This window comes from Tachypleus tridentatus, chromosome 1, assembly GCF_004210375.1.
Source record: "Tachypleus tridentatus isolate NWPU-2018 chromosome 1, ASM421037v1, whole genome shotgun sequence".
NCBI classification, from domain to species: Eukaryota; Metazoa; Arthropoda; class Merostomata; order Xiphosura; family Limulidae; genus Tachypleus; species Tachypleus tridentatus.
Genome location: NC_134825.1, coordinates 94770233 through 94794359, shown reverse-complemented (window position 1 = coordinate 94794359; position 24127 = coordinate 94770233). Strand labels below are relative to the sequence as shown.

The following is a 24127-nucleotide window of genomic DNA, read 5'->3' as shown; positions in this document are numbered from 1 at the left end:
GCAGACAATATTGCAAATAAGATGCAAGAGTTAAATTTGTTTTTATGTTGATCATGTGGGATGAGATTTTGCAAAAGTTTCATAGAGCAAGTAACATTCTGCAAAATGAGGATGCGAACTTAAAAATATGTGCAGATTTGTAGGGGTCATTAGCTGACCAACTACGCACTTTAAGGGATGACTCTGAAAGATCTGAAGCAGTTGCAAAGAAAATACTACTAGATTTGATTATAATGCAGCTCAAACTCGTAAACGTGTCAGAAAGAAGGTATTCAATGACGGAGGTGCACAAGAAGTAGATCTGAATGCCAGAGATAAATTTCGTATCACCACCTTCTACACAATTGTTGACAAACTAGAAGCCCAGATGAGAAGAAGAGGAGAGGTGTACAAAGAAATAGCAAAGAGATTTTCTTTCCTAAGTGATGTGCTAAATGATGTTAACCTCCTGAAACTGAAAGGTACTCAGTATTCCCAAAAGCTAATTGATGCCTACCCAGAGGACTTGGACACTAATTTCTCTGCCGAGCTTCAGCAGTTTCACTCATATGTGCGCCGTAAGTTCAGTGCACCAAAAACTGTAAAAAACAGATTAAGTCATGCTGAACTTTATAAAGTAATTTCAGAAGACAAAATTGAGTGTGCGTTTCCAAACGTAAACATTACATTGCATATATTTTTAACATTAATGGTTACAAATTCCACAGCTGAGAGTTTATTTTCTCAACTCAAGCATATTAAAAATCCTAACAGAACAGCTATGCGACAAGACAGGCTGGATGCCTTGTCTCTGCTAAGTATAGAAGCAGAGTTGTTATGACAGATTAGTTTTGAGGACTTGATCAAAGACTTTGTAATTTTAAAAAATCTAGAAGAAAACTTTTTAGAGTTTAAATAAATATTAAGGTATAAGCAAAAAATTTGCTTAGAGGGTTTTAAGTTCAAAATCAGAAATTGTTAATATCGAAGTGAGAATTTTTTGATAAAAGGGTTTTGAGTAAATTTTTCATTTTTGTGAAAATCAAAGTGAGAATTGTTAACTCAGAGTGAAAACAAATATAGAGTAAAAATATTTTTTTAAAATTATCATTAATCAAAGAAGTGATTTCTCTCATCATTTCTAAATAAAAAGCTTCAGTCATTGCTTGATTTTGATTTTCTCCCAACCTGTTACATAAATAAAATAAAAAAGTTTTATTTAATAAAATTTTTTTATTTAATTTGGGGTCTGACCTGGAATAAAACTGAAGAAGTTTATAAATTTTCAAAGTTTTATATCACTCTCAGCACTTATTGAGTCTTAATGTCTTGTCAGTTAAGCAATGGAGGGGCTGTGCTTGGGGTATCAGTTGCTTTTAATCCAGCCCTGCAAACAAGCTGCAATCAACTCTTTATATTTTCCATGTTATATACAATTTTTTAAAATTTGGTTAGAATTCCTTTCATATATGGTGAGTACATTTTCTTTATTTTTTATATTTTATTATTTCTTAATAGCTTTTTTTGTTGTTTTGAATTTCGCACAAAGCTACTCAAGGACTATCTGTGCTAGCCGTCCATAATTTAGCAGTGTAAGACTAAATGGAAGGCAGCTAGTCATCACCACCCACCGCCAATTCTTGGGCTACTCTTTTGCCAACGAATAGTGGAATTGACTGTCACATTATAACGCCCCCACGGCTTGAAGGGCGAGCATGTTTGGTGCAACGGGGATTCGAACTCGCGATTCTCAGATTACGAGTCGAACGCCTTTACCCACCTGGCCATGCCGGGGCGTATTCTTAATAGTAACGAAACTTTGGTATAACTTGTTTAGGCATATCTAGATGTTTGTGAAATATAAAATAGTTAAATAATTTACTGTGAATTTACAATTCGAAATCGCTAACTATAGAAGGCTTATTCCCTTTATCACTTTCGACGAGAACGTTTTGGAAAAAATGAAAAATACACATCGTGGATAGATGTATCAAAATTATCAACTGATTGTTCTCAGGCCAACTACGGTGTTCATCTGAGAATGCTCAATATTCATGTCGATTTTTTATTCTTTATTTTGATAACTTTGGTGATATAATAATATGAAGTAATTTAATTAAGAAGTTTTACGACATTGAGCATTAGTCAAAAGCAAAATTAAATTTGTTAAGAAATGAAAAATATTCGTTTTGAATCTGCTAAAAATTAGAAACATTATTTGTTAAGCTGGCAGACTGAATAGTAATTATATCAAATGATATGATAACTATGAAAATTTATTTCATCTTCAAAACTACATAAGACTTAGAACTGTTATTTATCAATTAAACATTTCGTGTTTATTACAAAATTTCAATGGTTTTAAAATAATTTATCTAACCCACTGTTAAAGGGTTAGTTGACAAAGCAAGTTACTTATACAATGGCAAAGTATTTTACTTACCAGAAAGACTAACTATTTTCAAAACTAGAGTTACGATTTACAAATGAGATCAGAAAGAAACTTTCTCTTCTTCTGCACTCCTAGAAACTAGGCTTTGATAACATTGGTGAGCAGAGCAGAGATAGCCCATTGCGTAGCTTTATGTTTAATTACAAAGAAAGTTCTGCATTCATTCGAATTTGGGCCCGTATTAGGTGCTTCATTAGAGCTAGCATATGTGTTTCAATATGTAATTAATTTCGGATAATTTTACGAAAGTTTTATGCGTTCGTTTTTTACAGAAGGTAGAAGTCTGGTTCAGAAAATATTTCCATTAATAACATATTTAGAATTAGAAAGTGATAGTTAGTTTGTATACCTACATTTGTAAATGTGTTCATAATCATGCTATAAGTTTCAAATATCTCAGTATCTCCAGTATCAAACCGGTAGATCTTCCTCGGAGTTATATTATACATACATATACACTCCTGGCCAAAATCTTAAGGCCAAGGAACATAAAGAAAAAATATGCATTTTGCATTGATTGATTTTTAGACTCAATCACTTATTTGAGTAGAGCTTTGAAAGATGAAAATAAGAAAAGGGAAAATAAATGTAAAAACCTTTTTTTAGCATTTAATAGGGAAAATGTAAACACTATGAAATTAGCCTAAATACTAGCTGGTCAAAAGTTTAAGACCATACTAAAACGAAGCGTTAATCGGTAAACACGTAACAAAATTTAGTCATTTCTGTTCAAGCATTAGCGTTGTCAACGCCTCCCACTGACATCTCCTGTGCAACATTGGATAAAAACATGGCAAAGGCTAAGAAGTTAACAGAGTTTGAACGTGGAAGAATTGTCGAGTCGAGCTGCAAAAGCAAAGTCTCTCTCAATGTGCCATTGCTGGTGAGATTGGGCATAGTAAAACTGCTGTTGCAAATTTCTTAAAAGACCCCGAGGGATATGGAACGAAAATTTCAAATGGTCGGCCCATGAAACTTTCGCCGGCGTTGAGCAGAAGGATTCGACAGGTTGTCCAGCAAGACACCAGCCGATTGTCGAACCAGATTAAGGCCCTTACGGAAGCAGAATGCAGCTCAAGAACAATAAGACGGCATCTACGAGAGAAAGGCTTTAAAAACCGTAAACGTCTTCAAAGGCTAAGCCTCCTTCCGCATCACGAAACAGCTCGGGAAAACTTTGCTGAGAAGCACCAAAGATGAGACATAGAAAAGTAGACAAAGGTTTTGTTCTCTGATGAGAAAAAATTTAACCTGGATGGTCCAGATGGCTTCCAATGGCTTTCAACGTTACTGGCACGATAAGGATATACCACCGGAGACATTTTCTACACGATACAGTGGAGGAGGTTCCATCATGATCTGGGGTGCTTTCTCCTTCCATGGAACAATGGAGCTTCAGGTTATATAGGAGCGTCAAACAGCAGCTGGATACACTGGCATGTTGGAAAGAGCATCTTTATTCACTGAAGGCCTTCACATGTGTGGAAATGACCGGATCTTTCAGCAAGACAACGCTGCAATCCACAATGCCCGCAGGGCAAAGGACTTTTTCATGGCGAATAACGTGATTATTTTGGACCATCCAGCGTGTTCGCTCGAACTGAATCCCATTGAAAATGTTTGGGGGTGGATGGCAAGGGAAGTCTATAGAAATGGACGTCAATTCCAAACAGTACATGATCTTCGTGAAGCCATCTTCACCACTTGGAATAACATTCCAGCCAGCCTTCCGCAAACGCTTATATCGACCATGCCAAAGCGAATGTTTGAAGTTATTCTCAATGATGGCCGTGCAACTTACTACTGAGACCTCTTGTTGGGCATTTCCCACCCTGTTTAGAAATGGTATTGCTGTTGGGAACAACGATCGCTATAATATCCATCATGGCCAAATATAAATACAAACATAGACTATATTAGTTTTGCTTCTCTTGAAAAGTTTCTGATATTTCATGTGAATATGTAAAACAGATGAAACCTTCGAAAATATTCATTTTCGCTCATTATAGTGCCCTCGGTAAGTCAACAGTAAGATTACAAACTTACAAAGTTAAAATCTGGGGCTCGATTCTATGTAGCGGATACAGCAGATACCACAATGTGGCTTTGCTCTGAAGCAAACAAATTAGTGCTTAAAATGTGTGCTTATTTACTGCCTTAATATTTTACATCACTCTTAAAGAACTATTTGCAATTGAAATAAGCTCCCCAATGGCACAACAAAACGTCTGTGGGCTCATACCGCTAGAAACCGGGTTTCAATACCCACAGCGGTCAGAGCACAGATAACTCATTTTGTAGCTTTGTGCTTAATTCCAACCAAACAAAAAAAAATTGAAAATAAAACTTTTTAGATAGCAAGTTTTCAACTAACTCACTCATTAACAATTAAATCTTCAAGGTATAACACTTGCTTTCTCCCCCACAAACAGTAACAGCAAAAAACAAAAGAAGCAGTTTTTAAGCTAAGAAAAAGGGCATAACTGCCCAAAATATAAGATATATAATGTTAAGTCTTGGCTTGATATTTCTATGATGTGTAAATTTGGGTAATTTTACAAAATTTCAATGTGCCCAATTTAAATACAAGGTAAAATGCTGTATTCAAAAACTGTTTAGCACGACCCATTAGCTTTATTTGAAAGCTTCCTTATTTGACAAGTCGTCGCCCCTACGTAGTGACCTTTTGCTCTTGGAAGTGATCTTGATCCTTTTCAAAGAAAAATTACCAAAAATATGAAAAATATAAAATCCAATATTGGCCGTAATATCAGACTGGCATGTTTTGCGCGTGGATACTTCAATGTTGCTAATTGAAACGTTGAAAATATATGGTGTGTATTGTGTATATAGATGTTTAGCATAGACTTTTCATTGAGCTTTCACACTATGTCTTTAATTACTCGACTTACGTGTAAAAAAGAATCCGTAAAATTATTCATTTGTAGTTTTCTATTTATCCTCAAATACCAGGGAACGAATTTTTGTACAAGAAGAAAATATTTATTGGTTAACTAATTTTATACTTACTGCCTTAGATCGTTTTCGTCTGACCGTGAAGCTACAAAGTTTTCAGTTAACTTTCATGGCGCAGCTTCCGCGAGAGATGCTAACCTGACCCCCTAGGAACTCAAGTGGACATGATCCCCGTCACTTTCCCGCCAGTAACGATATCGTCTGGTCGTATGTATCTCTCAATGGACGCTGCAAGCAGTTCGTACAAATAGTATCTTCTACTTGTCTGTCGGGGGTTGTTTATGTCTTTAAGGCCTACCTTTACACATGTGTTACAGTCAAAACTCACAGTAAGTTCATAGTTAGGGCAATAACTTTTTGTATCATTACTTTTGATTTATATCTCTCAAGCCTATTTTTTGTTTATCCCCTACGAGCAATACTAATAACTTGTAGATATGTGTGCGATTAAACACGGGAATGAAGGCAAAGGATGCTGTGGTTAGTCGCAGCAAGACTGACGACATCTCCAGACAACTTAATAAGAATAACCTAGACTCCGGCTCAGATAACCAGGCAAGTAAATATTACTCCTTCTGCCAAGAGTGTCTAATTACTAAACTTCAATGTATCTAATTTTAACAACTGACAAAACTTTAAATCCATTGTGACTAAAATTAAAACATGCAACTAGAAACTCAGTAATTACGTATTGGTGTGTTTAAATTTGAAATACCGTGTTATTATTTTCAAAATGGAATACACAAACCCCAGAACAATGTTACTAATTCAGTCCTTCTTAAGATAAGTACTTGATTTACTATGTAGAAACAACTGAGATTCTGTACACATCCGTTGGAAAATAAGATTTTACTGTAATGCAGACTTCATATCGTCTCAGCAAGTTTTATGTTATCGTCTACACACCTCGAGTATGATATCAAGAAGAAAACCCTTGAAAAATTAAATAACTGACAATTGTTTGTTTTAGAATTTCGTGCAAAGCTACACGAGGGCTATATGCGCTAGCCATCCCTAATTTAGCAGTGTAAGACTAGAGTAAAGGCAGCTAGTTATCACCACCCACCGCCAACTCTTGGGCTACTCTTTTACCAACGAATAGTGGGAGTGATCGTCACGTTTTAACGCCCCTACGGCTGAAAGGGTGAGCATGTTTTGTGTGACGGGGATTCGAACCCGCGACCCTCGTATTACGAGTCGAACGCCTTAACCCACCTGGCCATGCCGGGTCCAATCACTGAAAAGCGTGAAATGATTATAAGTTTCTTTATTATGTGTTCTAAAAATATATGTATAAAATATTTTTTAAACAAATCGTATGTACAAATAAAATGACAATTTTATTACAGTACGCAGTTGCTGTTGTTTTTCGTGCGCAATATATGAATTGTGAAATTATTCAGATTTCTTTGAAATGAACGCTATGCAACAAGTATGCAAAACTCATAGACATACACACACACATATATGTGTGTGTAATTTCTTATGGCTATATATGTGATTCAACCAATAAACATAACGTGACCTGGATAATTTTTTTATCTATCAAGCACGTCCTTGTTAGAATTATATCAAGACAAATCGAAATCGTGAATAACTAGGTTAATTAGTATCTCACTATTTCACACACCCCCAGTGATATAGAATATCATACTTATTGATCTATACTAGTTTATAGATTATAACTCATACTCTGACGTTATATTTCTCATATATACAGAAACTCGAGCCACATCCAATCGTATGTTCTACTTATCCCGAGAACGGGCAATAAAACATAAATGTGGATTATTTTCAGTTGGATTATATTCAACACAGTCGTGCAAATACACAGTCTAATAGTTGCGTGTAATCTGAATAATTTCTATCAGAAGATTTCATTGTTCTTCAAGAGGGGCTGTATGAACGTTTGCAGTGCAATTTATTGATACTTTGGAAAGAACCTTTAAGGATATAACCATGTCGCTTGCTTTTTTCTCTGAAGAAACGTTTGCATTCTCTCCTTTTAAACGATGCAACAATGGATTTTTTTCTATTAATAAAGTGTTGCATAAACGAATCTAACGTTTTACGATGAAACGAACTTGAAGCTCTACAATAGTGTAAAGAAAAAAACCCGGTTACTAAAGGACACAAGTTAAGTGTTTACAAACTGTAAATAGTTATTTCACAGGCAACTTTAGAGGAGACCATCGATCCTTGTGTTCACATACCTTTTGTGTTGTCAAAACTTTTAGCTTAACGCGATACGCAAATGAAATTAGTAGAAACAGTGGGTAAGGTATGAATATATTTATTTTAACTTAAACAGAACCAGAATCATCTGTTACGACTCTCACACCGATAAAGACAAAACATTAGATCGTTAATCAGAATCATCTGTTACGACTCTCACACGGATAAAGACAAAACATTAGATCGTTAATCAGAACCATAATCATCTGTTACGACTCTCAGACCGATAAAGACAAAACATTAGATCGTTAATCAGAATCATCTGTTACGACTCTCACACCGATAAAGACAAAACATTAGATCGTTAATCAGAACCAGAATCATCTGTTACGACTCTCACACGGATAATGACAAAACATTAGATCGTTAGTCAGAATCAGAATCATCTGTTACGACTCTCACACTGATAATGACAAAACATTAGATCGTTAGTCAGAATCAGAATCATCTGTTACGACTCTCACACTGATAAAGATAAAACATTAAATCGTTAATCAGAATCATCTGTTACGACTCTCACACTGATAAAGATAAAACATTAAATCGTTAATCAGAATCATCTGTTACGACTCTCACACTGATAAAGACAAAACATTAGATCGTTAGTCAGAATCAGAATCATCTGTTACGACTCTCACACTGATAAAGATAAAACATTAAATCGTTAATCAGAACCAGAATCATCTGTTACGACTCTCACACTGATAAAGACAAAACATTAGATCGTTAGTCAGAATCAGAATCATCTGTTACGACTCTCACACTGATAAAGACAAAACATTAGATCGTTAGTCAGAATAAGAATCATTTGTTACGACTCTCACACTGATAAAGATAAAACATTAAATCGTTAATCAGAATCATCTGTTACGACTCTCACACTGATAAAGACAAAACATTAGATCGTTAGTCAGAATCAGAATCATCTGTTACGACTCTCACACTGACAAAGATAAAACATTAAATCGTTAATCAGAACCAGAATCATCTGTTACGACTCTCACACTGATAAAGACAAAACATTAGATCGTTAGTCAGAATCAGAATCATCTGTTACGACTCTCACACTGATAAAGATAAAACATTAAATCGTTAATCAGAATCATCTGTTACGACTCTCACACTGATAAAGACAAAACATTAGATCGTTAGTCAGAATCAGAATCATCTGTTACGACTCTCACACTGATAAAGATAAAACATTAAATCGTTAATCAGAACCAGAATCATCTGTTACGACTCTCACACTGATAAAGACAAAACATTAGATCGTTAGTCAGAATAAGAATCATCTGTTACGACTCTCACACTGATAAAGACAAAACATTAGATCGTTAGTCAGAATAAGAATCATTTGTTACGACTCTCACACTGATAAAGATAAAACATTAAATCGTTAATCAGAATCATCTGTTACGACTCTCACACTGATAAAGACAAAACATTAGATCGTTAGTCAGAATCAGAATCATCTGTTACGACTCTCACACTGACAAAGATAAAACATTAAATCGTTAATCAGAACCAGAATCATCTGTTACGACTCTCACACTGATAAAGACAAAACATTAGATCGTTAGTCAGAATCAGAATCATCTGTTACGACTCTCACACTGATAAAGATAAAACATTAAATCGTTAATCAGAATCATCTGTTACGACTCTCACACTGATAAAGACAAAACATTAGATCGTTAGTCAGAATCAGAATCATCTGTTACGACTCTCACACTGATAAAGATAAAACATTAAATCGTTAATCAGAACCAGAATCATCTGTTACGACTCTCACACTGATAAAGACAAAACATTAGATCGTTAGTCAGAATAAGAATCATCTGTTACGACTCTCACACTGATAAAGACAAAACATTAGATCGTTAGTCAGAATAAGAATCATCTGTTACGACTCTCACACTGATAAAGACAAAACATTAGATCGTTAGTCAGAATCAGAATCATTTGTTACGACTCTCACACTGATAAAGATAAAACATTAAATCGTTAATCAGAATCATCTGTTACGACTCTCACACTGATAAAGATAAAACATTAAATCGTTAATCAGAATCATCTGTTACGACTCTCACACTGATAAAGACAAAACATTAGATCGTTAGTCAGAATCAGAATCATCTGTTACGACTCTCACACTGACAAAGATAAAACATTAAATCGTTAATCAGAACCAGAATCATCTGTTACGACTCTCACACTGATAAAGACAAAACATTAGATCGTTAGTCAGAATCAGAATCATCTGTTACGACTCTCACACTGATAAAGATAAAACATTAAATCGTTAATCAGAATCATCTGTTACGACTCTCACACTGATAAAGATAAAACATTAAATCGTTAATCAGAATCATCTGTTACGACTCTCACACTGATAAAGACAAAAAATTAGATCGTTAGTCAGAATCAGAATCATCTGTTACGACTCTCACACTGATAAAGATAAAACATTAAATCGTTAATCAGAACCAGAATCATCTGTTACGACTCTCACACTGATAAAGACAAAACATTAGATCGTTAGTCAGAATCAGAATCATCTGTTACGACTCTCACACTGATAAAGATAAAACATTAAATCGTTAATCAGAATCATCTGTTACGACTCTCACACTGATAAAGATAAAACATTAAATCGTTAATCAGAATCATCTGTTACGACTCTCACACTGATAAAGACAAAACATTAGATCGTTAGTCAGAATCAGAATCATCTGTTACGACTCTCACACTGATAAAGATAAAACATTAAATCGTTAATCAGAACCAGAATCATCTGTTACGACTCTCACACTGATAAAGACAAAACATTAGATCGTTAGTCAGAATCAGAATCATCTGTTACGACTCTCACACTGATAAAGATAAAACATTAAATCGTTAATCAGAATCATCTGTTACGACTCTCACACTGATAAAGATAAAACATTAAATCGTTAATCAGAATCATCTGTTACGACTCTCACACTGATAAAGATAAAACATTAAATCGTTAATCAGAATCATCTGTTACGACTCTCACACTGATAAAGACAAAACATTAGATCGTTAGTCAGAATCAGAATCATCTGTTACGACTCTCACACTGATAAAGATAAAACATTAAATCGTTAATCAGAACCAGAATCATCTGTTACGACTCTCACACTGATAAAGACAAAACATTAGATCGTTAGTCAGAATCAGAATCATCTGTTACGACTCTCACACTGATAAAGATAAAACATTAAATCGTTAGTCAGAATCAGAATCATCTGTTACGACTCTCACACTGATAAAGACAAAACATTAGATCGTTAGTCAGAATCAGAATCATCTGTTACGACTCTCACACTGATAAAGACAAAACATTAGATCGTTAGTCAGAATCAGAATCATCTGTTACGACTCTCACACTGACAAAGATAAAACATTAAATCGTTAATCAGAACCAGAATCATCTGTTACGACTCTCACACTGATAAAGACAAAACATTAGATCGTTAGTCAGAATCAGAATCATCTGTTACGACTCTCACACTGATAAAGATAAAACATTAAATCGTTAATCAGAATCATCTGTTACGACTCTCACACTGATAAAGACAAAACATTAGATCGTTAGTCAGAATCAGAATCATCTGTTACGACTCTCACACTGATAAAGATAAAACATTAAATCGTTAATCAGAACCAGAATCATCTGTTACGACTCTCACACTGATAAAGACAAAACATTAGATCGTTAGTCAGAATAAGAATCATCTGTTACGACTCTCACACTGATAAAGACAAAACATTAGATCGTTAGTCAGAATAAGAATCATCTGTTACGACTCTCACACTGATAAAGACAAAACATTAGATCGTTAGTCAGAATCAGAATCATTTGTTACGACTCTCACACTGATAAAGATAAAACATTAAATCGTTAATCAGAATCATCTGTTACGACTCTCACACTGATAAAGATAAAACATTAAATCGTTAATCAGAATCATCTGTTACGACTCTCACACTGATAAAGACAAAACATTAGATCGTTAGTCAGAATCAGAATCATCTGTTACGACTCTCACACTGACAAAGATAAAACATTAAATCGTTAATCAGAACCAGAATCATCTGTTACGACTCTCACACTGATAAAGACAAAACATTAGATCGTTAGTCAGAATCAGAATCATCTGTTACGACTCTCACACTGATAAAGATAAAACATTAAATCGTTAATCAGAATCATCTGTTACGACTCTCACACTGATAAAGATAAAACATTAAATCGTTAATCAGAATCATCTGTTACGACTCTCACACTGATAAAGACAAAAATTAGATCGTTAGTCAGAATCAGAATCATCTGTTACGACTCTCACACTGATAAAGATAAAACATTAAATCGTTAATCAGAACCAGAATCATCTGTTACGACTCTCACACTGATAAAGACAAAACATTAGATCGTTAGTCAGAATCAGAATCATCTGTTACGACTCTCACACTGATAAAGATAAAACATTAAATCGTTAATCAGAATCATCTGTTACGACTCTCACACTGATAAAGATAAAACATTAAATCGTTAATCAGAATCATCTGTTACGACTCTCACACTGATAAAGACAAAACATTAGATCGTTAGTCAGAATCAGAATCATCTGTTACGACTCTCACACTGATAAAGATAAAACATTAAATCGTTAATCAGAACCAGAATCATCTGTTACGACTCTCACACTGATAAAGACAAAACATTAGATCGTTAGTCAGAATCAGAATCATCTGTTACGACTCTCACACTGATAAAGATAAAACATTAAATCGTTAATCAGAATCATCTGTTACGACTCTCACACTGATAAAGATAAAACATTAAATCGTTAATCAGAATCATCTGTTACGACTCTCACACTGATAAAGATAAAACATTAAATCGTTAATCAGAATCATCTGTTACGACTCTCACACTGATAAAGACAAAACATTAGATCGTTAGTCAGAATCAGAATCATCTGTTACGACTCTCACACTGATAAAGATAAAACATTAAATCGTTAATCAGAACCAGAATCATCTGTTACGACTCTCACACTGATAAAGACAAAACATTAGATCGTTAGTCAGAATCAGAATCATCTGTTACGACTCTCACACTGATAAAGATAAAACATTAAATCGTTAGTCAGAATCAGAATCATCTGTTACGACTCTCACACTGATAAAGACAAAACATTAGATCGTTAGTCAGAATCAGAATCATCTGTTACGACTCTCACACTGATAAAGACAAAACATTAAATCGTTAGTACAAAATATATATATTGAACGTTTACTTATGGCAGTTTCCAGTTGCTGTCAAGAGTTGTTAAATTCACGGGACAGTAAAACACAGGTTTTATTTTCTCCATTTGTGAATACTTATTATCTGGAAATAAAGCCTAACCGTAAAAAGGTGCCCATTTCCCAACAGCTTTCAAATGGTAATATACGCATCGCAGCTAAATCAAGGATAGACGTTATCACAAAGTTTTCTAGCATATGACCACTGTCTTCAGTTGGAGAAGATGCCTTTGTACACTGAACGTTTTTAGTAATACCTTTAAATGCATGGAAAGGTATCGCTCTTTGTTACCGCAACGGATTAACCGTTATACGTTTATTTTAATACCTACGCTTGTTTTAGCATGTTGTTTTTTTTTTCGCTTGTGAAGTGTATTGTTGATTGTGTATTGCGCCAGTTTTGCCAGTTCTCGACAGTTGTAGATTCTGGAGAGTAAGAATCAACAATATTTCTTTTTCGAAAATTGTTTACACTTTAAGAAACTCGTGTGATTCGCATAAAGGCAACTAATCGAGAAACAGAAGAATAAATTTTTGGACACAGCTACGATCAGTGTACTTACTTGTTTTGAATTTTGCACAAAGCTACACGAGGGCTATTTGCGCTAACCGTCCCTAATTTAGCAACCATTGGGCTGCTCTTTTTTTTTCAACGAATATTGGGGTTAACCATCACGTATAACGCTCGCACGACTGAAAAGGTGAGCATGTCTGGTGCGACAGGGATTGGAACCCGCAACCCCCAGATTACAAGTCGAGCATCCCTAGCCACCTGGCCATGACGGGCCTCACAGTGTTCTGTGAGTATCGGACGTTATAATTGTGATTAACGCCTATTCATCGGAAAAACTACAGAATTTGATCAGAAACATTTATAGAGATTTAGAACATTACAGACCGTTCAACTTCGGTCGTTAGCATTTCTACGAGGACATTAAATGTTTTTATCGTCGGAAAAAGTGAGCTTGTAGCCGGTGCAAGGCCAACTACGTTAGCTAGCTTAAGCGAGGTGTGACAGTATCAACTCAGAATTAATTTGCTTGTCATGGACTTGTATCGTATTTATAATAACTGTGTGTGTGTGTTTGTGTGTGTTTTCTTATAACAAAGCCACATCGGGCTATCTGCTGAGCCCACCGAGAGGAATCGAACCCCTGATTTTAGCGTTGTAAATCCGAAGACATACCACTCTACTAGCGGGGTGCAATTTCTATCTTTCTTTCTTTCATCAGCTATTTTTATAATAACTATTAGTTTGTTTTGTTTTTCTTTTAATTTCGCGCAAAGCTACACGAGGGCTATCTGCGCTAGCCATCAACTCTTGGACTACCCTTTTACCAACGAATAGTGGCATTGATCGACACTTTATAACGCCCCCACGGCTGAAAAGGCGAGCATGGATTCGAACTCGCGACCCTCAGATTACGAGTCAAACGCCTTAACCCACCTGGCCGTGCCAGGCCCAGCTATAAGTAATAACCGTTATTATAAATTATATTATTTTTTGTTTGTATACTGAAATATATTTGTGTTAAAAAAATAAAGTTGTGTGCACCAATCTTGTCAGAAAATATAAATTTGATACATATTAACATTTAATTAATTTCTAAATTAAAATTCCATAACATAATAAATCGGAGGCTCGACCGAAATAAATTATAGCACGTAGTAGTTATTGTTTATCTGAGCATATTTGTACATAAAGTTCAAAGTAGTAAAGTAATTCAAAACAACAAGTTGCCGTAATGGAACTGATCTTGCTTTGAGAAATTTTAAGTAAATATCTTTACCGACCATTTCTTACCATATCCTATTTGAAATTTCCTGTACGTACACACTGATTCATATATTTGGAAAAATGCTAACTGTAGGTGATATGTATGTATATGTATATATATATATATATTAGATGTAGACTTTAATTCTTTTCTCAATTATTAAGGTTATAACTGTTTTTGATTATATTATGTTATTTGATTCGTTTTTAATGGGCCTGGCATGACCAGGTTGTTAAGGCACTCGACTCATAATTTGAGGGTCGCGGGTTCGAATCCTCGTCTCATCAAACATGTTCGCCCTTTTAGCCGTGGGGGCGTTATAAAGTAACGGTCAATTCCACTATTTCTTGGTACAAAAGTTGCCCAAGAGTTAGCGGTGGGTGGTGATGACTAGCTGCCTTCCCTCTAGTCTTACACTGCTAAATTAGGGACGGCTAGCACAGATAGCCCTCGTGTAGCTTTGCGCGAAATTCAAAAAACAAACAATCGTTTTTAATATTGTTTCTTTAGCGCAAACTTTAGTGATGCTATTGTTTTTAATGGCGCACTTACAGGTGCACCAGCAGTCAATGTTCAATGAAAGGTTATTTGTTGGAACGATAGTAATGATTTCGGTAAAAAGATTACAATAATTGGTATAAAGTTCCTTTTAAAAGTGGTCAGGTGGTTAGGTAGCTGGACTCGCAATCTTCGGGTCGCCGGTTCGAATCCCCATCCAACCAAATATGCTCGCCTTTTCAGCCATGGGAGCTTTATAATATTGTGGTCAATCCAACTATTCGTTGGTAAAAGAGTAACCCAATAGTTGTTGGTGGGTGGTGATCACTGTTTGCCTTTCCTGTAGTCTCTCACTGCTAAATTAGGGATGGGTAGCACGGTTATCCTGATTTAGTTTTTCACGAAATTCAGAACAAACCAAACCTTTTAAAAGTAACTTGTTATTGAGTGAAATGTGGGGGTGGAGGAATACAAAAGCAAAACTTGTAAAATTGATTAAGCATCAAAAACAGTTTCAACGTGATGTAAGTACGTTTTAAGATGCAAGGAGAGAACAACGTTTCGACCTTCCTAGGTCATCTTCAGGTTAACCTAGGAAGGTCGAAACGTTGTTCATTGCTTATGAATAAAAGTGTTAATCTGAGGGTCACGAGTTCGAATATCCGTCACACCAAACATCCTCGCCTTTTAGTCGTGGGGATATTATAATGCGAGTGTCAATCTCACTATTCGTTGGTAAAAGAGTAGCCCAGCAGATGGCAATGTGTGGTGATGACAAGTTCCCTTCCCTCTCATCTTACACTGCCAAATTAGGGACAGATTGCGCAGATAACTCTCGTGTAGCTTTAAGCGAAATTCAAAAACAAACTCTCTCTCTTTTGTTACATTCTATACACAGTTCCATACAGTGGCCTTTATTTTAGTAGATGGGTAGACAATTTCATGCCAGTGATGTGTTATTAACGGTTGAGCTCTACAAATTGTAAGTTAAAGTATATGTAGAATTTGTTTATATATATATATATATTATATTTTACGGTTACAAAATATGACATTCAACCCATAAACACAGTATTGGTGTCAAGCCAAGTTTTAGTGGGCAAGCGAAGTAGGTAACTGAGCTAGGAACTGTGGTCGTAGACATAGATACCACAAGATAATAAATTCAAATATAACACTAGTTTCTAGACTGAAAGAAACCATTTTTAAAGCTAAACAAACAATAACAAAAACAGAAAAGTCAAATCATTTTAAATATTTCCAGGTAAGACACTAAATATTGTTACTTGTTTTTCATTTAATATATATATATTTACCGGTTATGACAACGGGCAACAAAAAATGCTTGTCTGCTACTGGAAAAAATGCAGCTTTTTCTGAGTATTTTAACAATTGTAATTCTGAAAATTATATTAAAAATTACTGTTCACCTTTAGTTTCGAGTTACGATGGATTTGTTCAAAATATTCTTATATATCGTGAAAATTATAACTTTTTCTTTAATAACCTTATTTATTAATTGAAAGTTGCATTTAAGAATATTCAAAATTAATACATAATAGCAATACTAGTTTGAAAAAGCAACAAGTGTAATAATATTACATACTGAAAATACATTCAGGATATGTTCGAAACTTTCGTCATGGTATTTTTATATTTTGTATTGCAAAATATCTGCTAACTTGTTGCACCTTTTATGTATGTTCTCAGTTTCACGCTGTAAGAATCAACAGTAATATCCCATCATCTCGGGATTTCATTGTTCTTGTTATCGCTGTTTTATTGTAGAAACATCTCAGTTAAAGAACTCGCAATGCTCATCGCTCACTGCATCTAGATCATTTAGAAAGAAGTATAAATAGGAGTGCATCTCAGTACGGCTGATATGAGTATTAACACTTTTATTAATAAAGCAGAGAACAGGTTAATCTTTGTTAACCTGAAGATGAACTAAGAAGATCTAAACGTTGTGCTTTGCTTCAGCAATAAAAGTGTTAATACTCATACCAGCCGTTCAAAGATACATTTTTATTCTAAGTGGGTTTCTCGTCATCAATAATTATAAGTAGGAGCGTAAGAAATGCACCTTTAATAACATCCTAGAATCCATTTTCGTGTTGTTCTTATTCAATACAACATAATTTATATCTCTGTGATTTGGTAAGAAAATTTTGACGATCAGTTTGAATGACTTCCAGGCAGCAAGTTCTTTCTGACTGAGTATTGTTTCAAAGTCACCATCCATCGGAACTTCTCGATTCCATGGCCCAATAAAAATACCTACTTTCATTTTTGATTCATTGAATTTTGGAAACTTGTGAGATAGATATCTGAAGCAATTACTCTCTTTGTTTATTTCTTTTACAAAATTCTTCGTAAGTTCCAATTTAATATGAAATGGAGGCAAAAACACATTTTGAGGATCCACTAAAGGTTGATACTCAATATAATGTAAAGTTCTTGAAGTATTTAATTCGGTTAAATTCGGATTCGATCTATGTTTGGCTTTAAAGCTTAATGGTATCTTGAAGGTTGTGTTATGTGAGTTTCTCTTGTTTTCATAAAACATGTAAACTCCCTTCCTTCAAATGTTTTGACATTTGGTTTTACATTATTTAACAATCTTCCTGCATAGATGTTTTTCCTTGGAAAGGTTCCTCATATATTTCTAGAGATCAAACCTCTACCTGTCAGGGTGCTGCTTTTTTCGAATGATCGCTAATTTTCTGTGAGTCAAATATTTAGAATGCTTATTTAAAAAAAATATTTGCAATACAGCACATCGTATCTTAGAAGCATTATGGTATAGGAGGATGAAATTGCACAATGTTGTTAAGGGTGGCATGTGGATGCAAGTGCCACAGATGCCTCATATTGCAACCAAGAAAGTTATTCTGGTTTGTTTTGCGTATTTCCAGTGGATATAAATGGGCATGACAATCCCAGTGCAGTTTATTCAACCAACGCAAAACTGATAAGAGTGCATAGAGATGAATTAATGAAATTTTACTACACAAAAGGATGCAATGCTGTGGCAACTGTTGGAGAATGCTATAAAATACTTTATGTTTGCAAAGGGTCTTGTTCCAGTATTGCTGTTGGCAAGTTGATGAAATAATTTGAGGAGACAGGTTAAACATGTGATAAGCCACATTCAGACAAATGACCGACAACTGCTGGAACTATTGCTGAGGTCCATTATGACGTACAAGAACAAGCCAGCACAAGTGCACATTATGTTCCACAGTGTCTGGATTTGTCATTTCCAACAGCTCATAAAGTTTTGGTCAACTTTTCAAATGTTTTTGTATAAGCTGTAATATGTTCAAGCACTGAATGAGACGGATTTACTTCAGCATGCTGATTTTGCATTGCAATTTTTGGAAGTAATGTGATCTGCTAATATTGTATGGATTAATGAAACACATCTTACTTTTTCTGGAAGTGTGAAAGCACTCATCTACACTATCTGGTCAGAAACTAATTTACGTGCAACATTTCCTATATGCCTACATGGTGTTGTTTCACAGCTGACTTTACTGTTATACTGTATTTATTTGAAGAATCGTCAGAACATGTACAGTTAATGCTACACAGTACCTTACAATTCACAAGGTTTGTGTGACACTCATTTTGCAGCAGTGAAATGTATTAGATTTTATAGTTTTCATACAAGATGGTACACTCCACACACATTGGTAACCAGGTGAAGGAGATCTTATTGGAGCTTGTTCAGGAGAATCAATTCACATCACATCCTTTAGAATGGTTTCTTCATTCATTGGACCTAACACCAACAGATATCTGATTTTGTTTATGCCTGAAGTTATGTATCTATAGTGAGAAGTCATGCTCAGTTACAGACCTCAAGCATGCAATTGTTTGAGAAATGGCCAGTATACCAAGTGAGAGTTACATTGTTGTTGTAATATCTGTTGTCACATGGATGCAATACATGCTAGGTCTGAAGAAGCACATTTTGAATAGTTGTGAATGATCAAGCATGAGGTCGTAATAAACCCCCTGGTATGATTTATATCCCTTAACACCCCTGTGAATTTCACCTTCCTCTGTCATACTGGAGTGCTGAACTACAAAACCTTCTTTACTATAACACTGAATCATGATGGTGCAGATGCATGCTGCAGATTGCAAGTCAAACTCCCTAAACACCAGGCCTGCCAAGCCATACAATTGTATGCATCACACATGTATCATCTTTGTCACATTACAACATTAACTAAGAAACACCACTATCCCAAAGAAAAGTGTATAAATTACTATCTAATTTGTTTTAGGATAGTTTGGATATGAATAATTCTATTTACATATGTATAATTTAAAAATTATCCTATTATTAAAATCATGTAATCTCAAATTTATAAACAAAGAAAAAAAATGACTCAGTAAGGCATTAGACCTTTGCTTATAAACTATCATATGAAATTACACACTGAAAAGAAAAATATAGGTTATAACAAGTACTTTATTTAAATTAAATATTAATAAAGACGTTGTAACACAGTTTTCTAGAGATATTGAAATGTTGCTTAGAGCTCAAAATGTGGACTACACAGTAATTAAAAAGTTTAAGACTTAACCATATTAGATCTTATAGTTAATAGGTTCTCCCTTTTCATCCTGAACTAATGTAAAGGAGCTATCTATAATAACTTTGTAGAATGTACAGAATGGTTGTTAGCTGGTGTAAAAGTTTATTTACATTATAGTTATAAGGTCAGTATGAATGTTTGAAACAGCCTGTAGAGCAGAATGAGTCACATATGAGCAAAATATTTTGCATCTAAGTATTTGAACCTGTGTTCCAGTTGTGATGATGGTGCAGATGGAGAGGTATCCCAATCCTTGTAGAGGGAAGATAAATACCTGCTATAAATATGGACAAGTTAGTCACTAGTGGTGGCAATGTTCTTTTTTCTGTACCTCCACAGATACAGTGGTTACATCATCTAAATACTACTCCATTCACTTGGCACAAACGTTTTCCTCACAAATGGTATTACTGTGAATGGAGAAGCTTAACTGAATATTACTATTGGTATGCTCATTATAACATTAATAGCAGATAACATGCACATCAAGTAAACAGCAGTTATGCAGTGAAACCATAACATTTGAACCAAATTTGCAGAAAACCAGTGAGCTTCATGAGCGTATATAGATGAAGTTGTTACAATCCCTTCTAATACACAACTGATGTTTTTTTGTAAACAACAAATACAATCTCAGATTGCACCCCAGCTAATGCTTTGATTGGTATGATGCTTGAAACACTGTTTTCCCTCTCAAAATCAAAGTATGCTTACTGGAACAGTTACATCTCCAAGATATATCATGGCTATGATTCATAAGTAAAGTAAACTAGCAAAGATATTAGCTAGAACAATAAACAGTATGTTGCATGAAGGAAAAGTAACTGAAATTAGTGGTGTAACTAGTTTTACTTTAGCAATACCTTTTCACACCAAGCAAATACAGTGTTGCCAGTACATCTGAGATTGCTGAATAAAGATTGTGTAGTCAATCCAAGTTCAGGTAAGAAGAGAAATCGTGAGACATGCAGGGAATACACCCATCTCTAAGCACAGATGTAGCATGTGTGACCTATAACAAAATGCTGTGCAGTATTTCTGTTGCACCAGAGATATAGTCAACACTAAATTAGATTGGGTGTTGAAGAATTAAATCCTTTAGCCAAAAGAGAATGTTTAGTCATCACTGTTATCAATCATTTGAAGAAAAAAAAAAGTGCTACACTTAGGCTTTGTATAAACGTAGTTCTCTTGCCATACATGGATACGTGTCTTGACATGTTTAGAGGATCCCACAAAAATAATTTACTAACTAACGCTTCTAGATATCAACCTGTCCAGCTAGACAATGAAACGATAGAGTGAAGAATTATATCAGTACTCAAAAAGTCTTGTATTAATGTTATGCCATTTGGATTTTGCAATGTAACAGCTAATTTTGAGTGACTGATAGAACTTGCTGAAAACAGTGTCTAATTTAAACTAACAATATTTTGTTCTTTGTTCACACATTTCAGGTTGCAGTTTAAAATCTAACATTGTTATTTTAACATTGCATAAACTGCATTGATGTTTAGAACTGAAGTCAGGAAAATTTATTCTCTCATGTTTTCCCAGATGTTTTGTGACAAGGATGGAGTGTCTAGAAATCCTGCTAAAAATACAAGAAATTGTAGGCTGACCTAAACCTATAAACAACAGGGAAGTCTAATGCTTTTTCAACTTTGTATCGTACTATAGACATTTTGTGGTCAGTGTTTTAATGTTGTTGACATTAATTAAGTGAATTCTCTTTTGAGATGAACTGATAACTATGTAAATGTATTCTAGGTGCTAAAATGTACCTTGACTGATGCTCCATGATAGCTTATCTGAAGAGAGATATGTAATTTATTTTGGATACAGATGCCAGTTACAGTAGAATTAGGGCAGCATTATCACAAGTACAGGATGGTGTGGGTCAGAGCACATACAAGCCATATGCTAAAATCTACCAGTATATGTTACAGTATTAAAAAAAAACCCAACAAAACTGTTTGTAGTTATAGTATTTGTCAAACACTTTTGATAATATTTGTGTGGTCAAAAATTTACTGCTTAAGTAACTAAATTATGCATCATTGAAGTGGCTTATGAATTTTAGAGGACTAAAAATTATGATTATATATTGGATAATAATGTTGCAGGGTACAACTTTACTATAAAACATAAACTTGTCCAATGGCATGGAAATGGAAGTAGGCTTTCTTACTTCAGATGAGAGTTTGTAGAAGAACCTCTAACCATGTTGAATCTTATACTTAATAATAGCTTTTGTCCTCACACCCTGACTCTGTATTTTAAAGAGTCATCTTGAATTAATGTTTAATTTCAATGTTAAAGAGTTTATTTTGTATTTTCTATGCATTATGTTATTTATTCAGTTAGCCTTGTATGCATGATAGTGAAGGTATTTATTGCACTTGTAAGCTTTTTGTAGTGATAATTTATTTTGTATGCTATCATATACCACTGATGGTGTTCATCTTGTGCTATTTTACGTAATTTGTATCCATTTTGAATGAGGCTCATGATTTTGATGTTATTTCACTGGATTATATTGCAAAATTTAAATTGTTGTTGAAGTATATTAAAACCAACTCAAGGAAAAGCATATGTTAAGACAAGAATTATACACTTTCCTCTCCTATACTACAGGGTGTTCAGAAAGTCACTGTGCAGTTTTGTAATCATATTTTATTCAATATATTTCAAGCCAGCAATTGATAGCGGTGTTTAGAAACAAAATAAGAAGGATCCAGGCCTGTATTGATGCCAACGGGGGTCACGTTCAACATTGTTTATAATTGTCATTCATATTTACCTCCTGTATTCTATATTGAAACATGTCTGTTAATAAATATATAAGTGCACAGTGACTTTCCAAACACCCGTATATACTTATTTTCTACAGGATTTTCTCATTTTTCTAAACTCTGATTTGAAACATCCTAAATACAGGATAGATAAAGTGTTAAATTCAGTCTAGGATGCTACTTTCTCGAGAATGTTTGGTCAGGGAACTTATTTACTGTTTTACAGTATATGTGTATTATATGTATCCTATTTTCCTTGCTGTATAGAGGATTGCTTTATGACTGTTGCATGAATCAGAGATCACATCAGGTTCTTGTAATCCAGTTTTGTGAATGTTCAAGTGCAGACAAATGGTGTTTTGTGAATTTTGGTGATTTAAAACGTTCTTTTCAGTCTTTATAAAAAACAGACTTCTGTTTGAGAAAAGTAGAAGTTGCTAATATTTCAATTTTTATGTCTTCTTTTCATGTTTTAAATTCAATTCCTCATCAGTGATAGTTCACTTTTTATTTTTTTCCATTTTAACACATTTCATTCCTTTAACCTTTAATACTTTAATGACATCCAGGGAAGGTATGACATCATTTTTTTTCCTTCTGCCTCTGTTGACATACTCATCATAATCTGCAGGTTTGGCTTCTTCACTTTGTGCTTCATATCTGAGCAAATATTTCACAGTTTCATCATTTTTGTACAAGTTCAGATTGTTAAAATGTTTGATGTTTTTTTATATCCCATAAGATCAAATAATATTACATTTTGGTGGATTAGGTTACCACATCATGAGATAAGCTCAAATTTAGCCTTATCTGAAAACTTAAGTGCTGCTTATGAATATCAAAGCTGCACCCAGGCTTCTTATTCGAACTAATGTTCTTTCAACATATTTATATCTTCATGACCATCACACATACTTCACTGTACTTTCCAGCAGCTTACAACAGATGGAATCATAAATGAGATTGCAGCTATAAATGTATTCAAGGAGTAGCCATTAAACTATTGCTCTGTTCTCTTGTGCATCATAACTGAATATGGTTGGTGATGGTTTTAAAGTCAATTCATCATGAACTCAAAATCTTAGAAAGTATCAACTTGACCTTTTGGATGATTCACTCAGCCAACCTATCAGACCTAAGATGATAAAGTGAAGTATAAAATACTCAGTATTTGACACAACTCAGCAAACAACTGATTAAATATTTTTCCTTGGTAGTGCACCAAAACAAGTTATGCAGTGTTTGGCTAAATTGTCAGTGACCATTTCCACCAAAGTATCATCCAGTGCATAGTTTTCAGCCCACTTAGTGAAATAATCAATTACCACTACAATGATTACTATAACTGGTTTGGGGAAAAGTCAAATATTATCTAAATCTATTTTTAATAGAGAGGAACGACAACTCAGTATCAGTTTGTGGCACAGATAATTCTTTCTCTGTGCTCATGGGCAATAAATTATT

The 24127-nt window shown here is 34.5% G+C and overlaps 1 protein-coding gene across 6 annotated transcripts in view; it reads left to right on the top strand.

The window, feature by feature from the left end:
• The first annotated feature begins 5487 nt into the window (after positions 1-5487).
• The window catches only part of LOC143255850 (proton channel OtopLc-like), a 75016-nt gene continuing 56376 nt past the window's right edge, over positions 5488-24127 (top strand). Inside the window, exon 1 of one of the 6 annotated variants that reach the window (XM_076512222.1) lies at positions 5488-5736. The gene's annotated coding sequence lies outside the window, so the exon portion shown is untranslated. Of the gene's footprint in view, positions 5963-16215; positions 16238-24127 lie in introns of those variants that run through there. The other 5 variants (XM_076512185.1, XM_076512209.1, XM_076512250.1 and 2 more) reach the window with 5 other exon arrangements.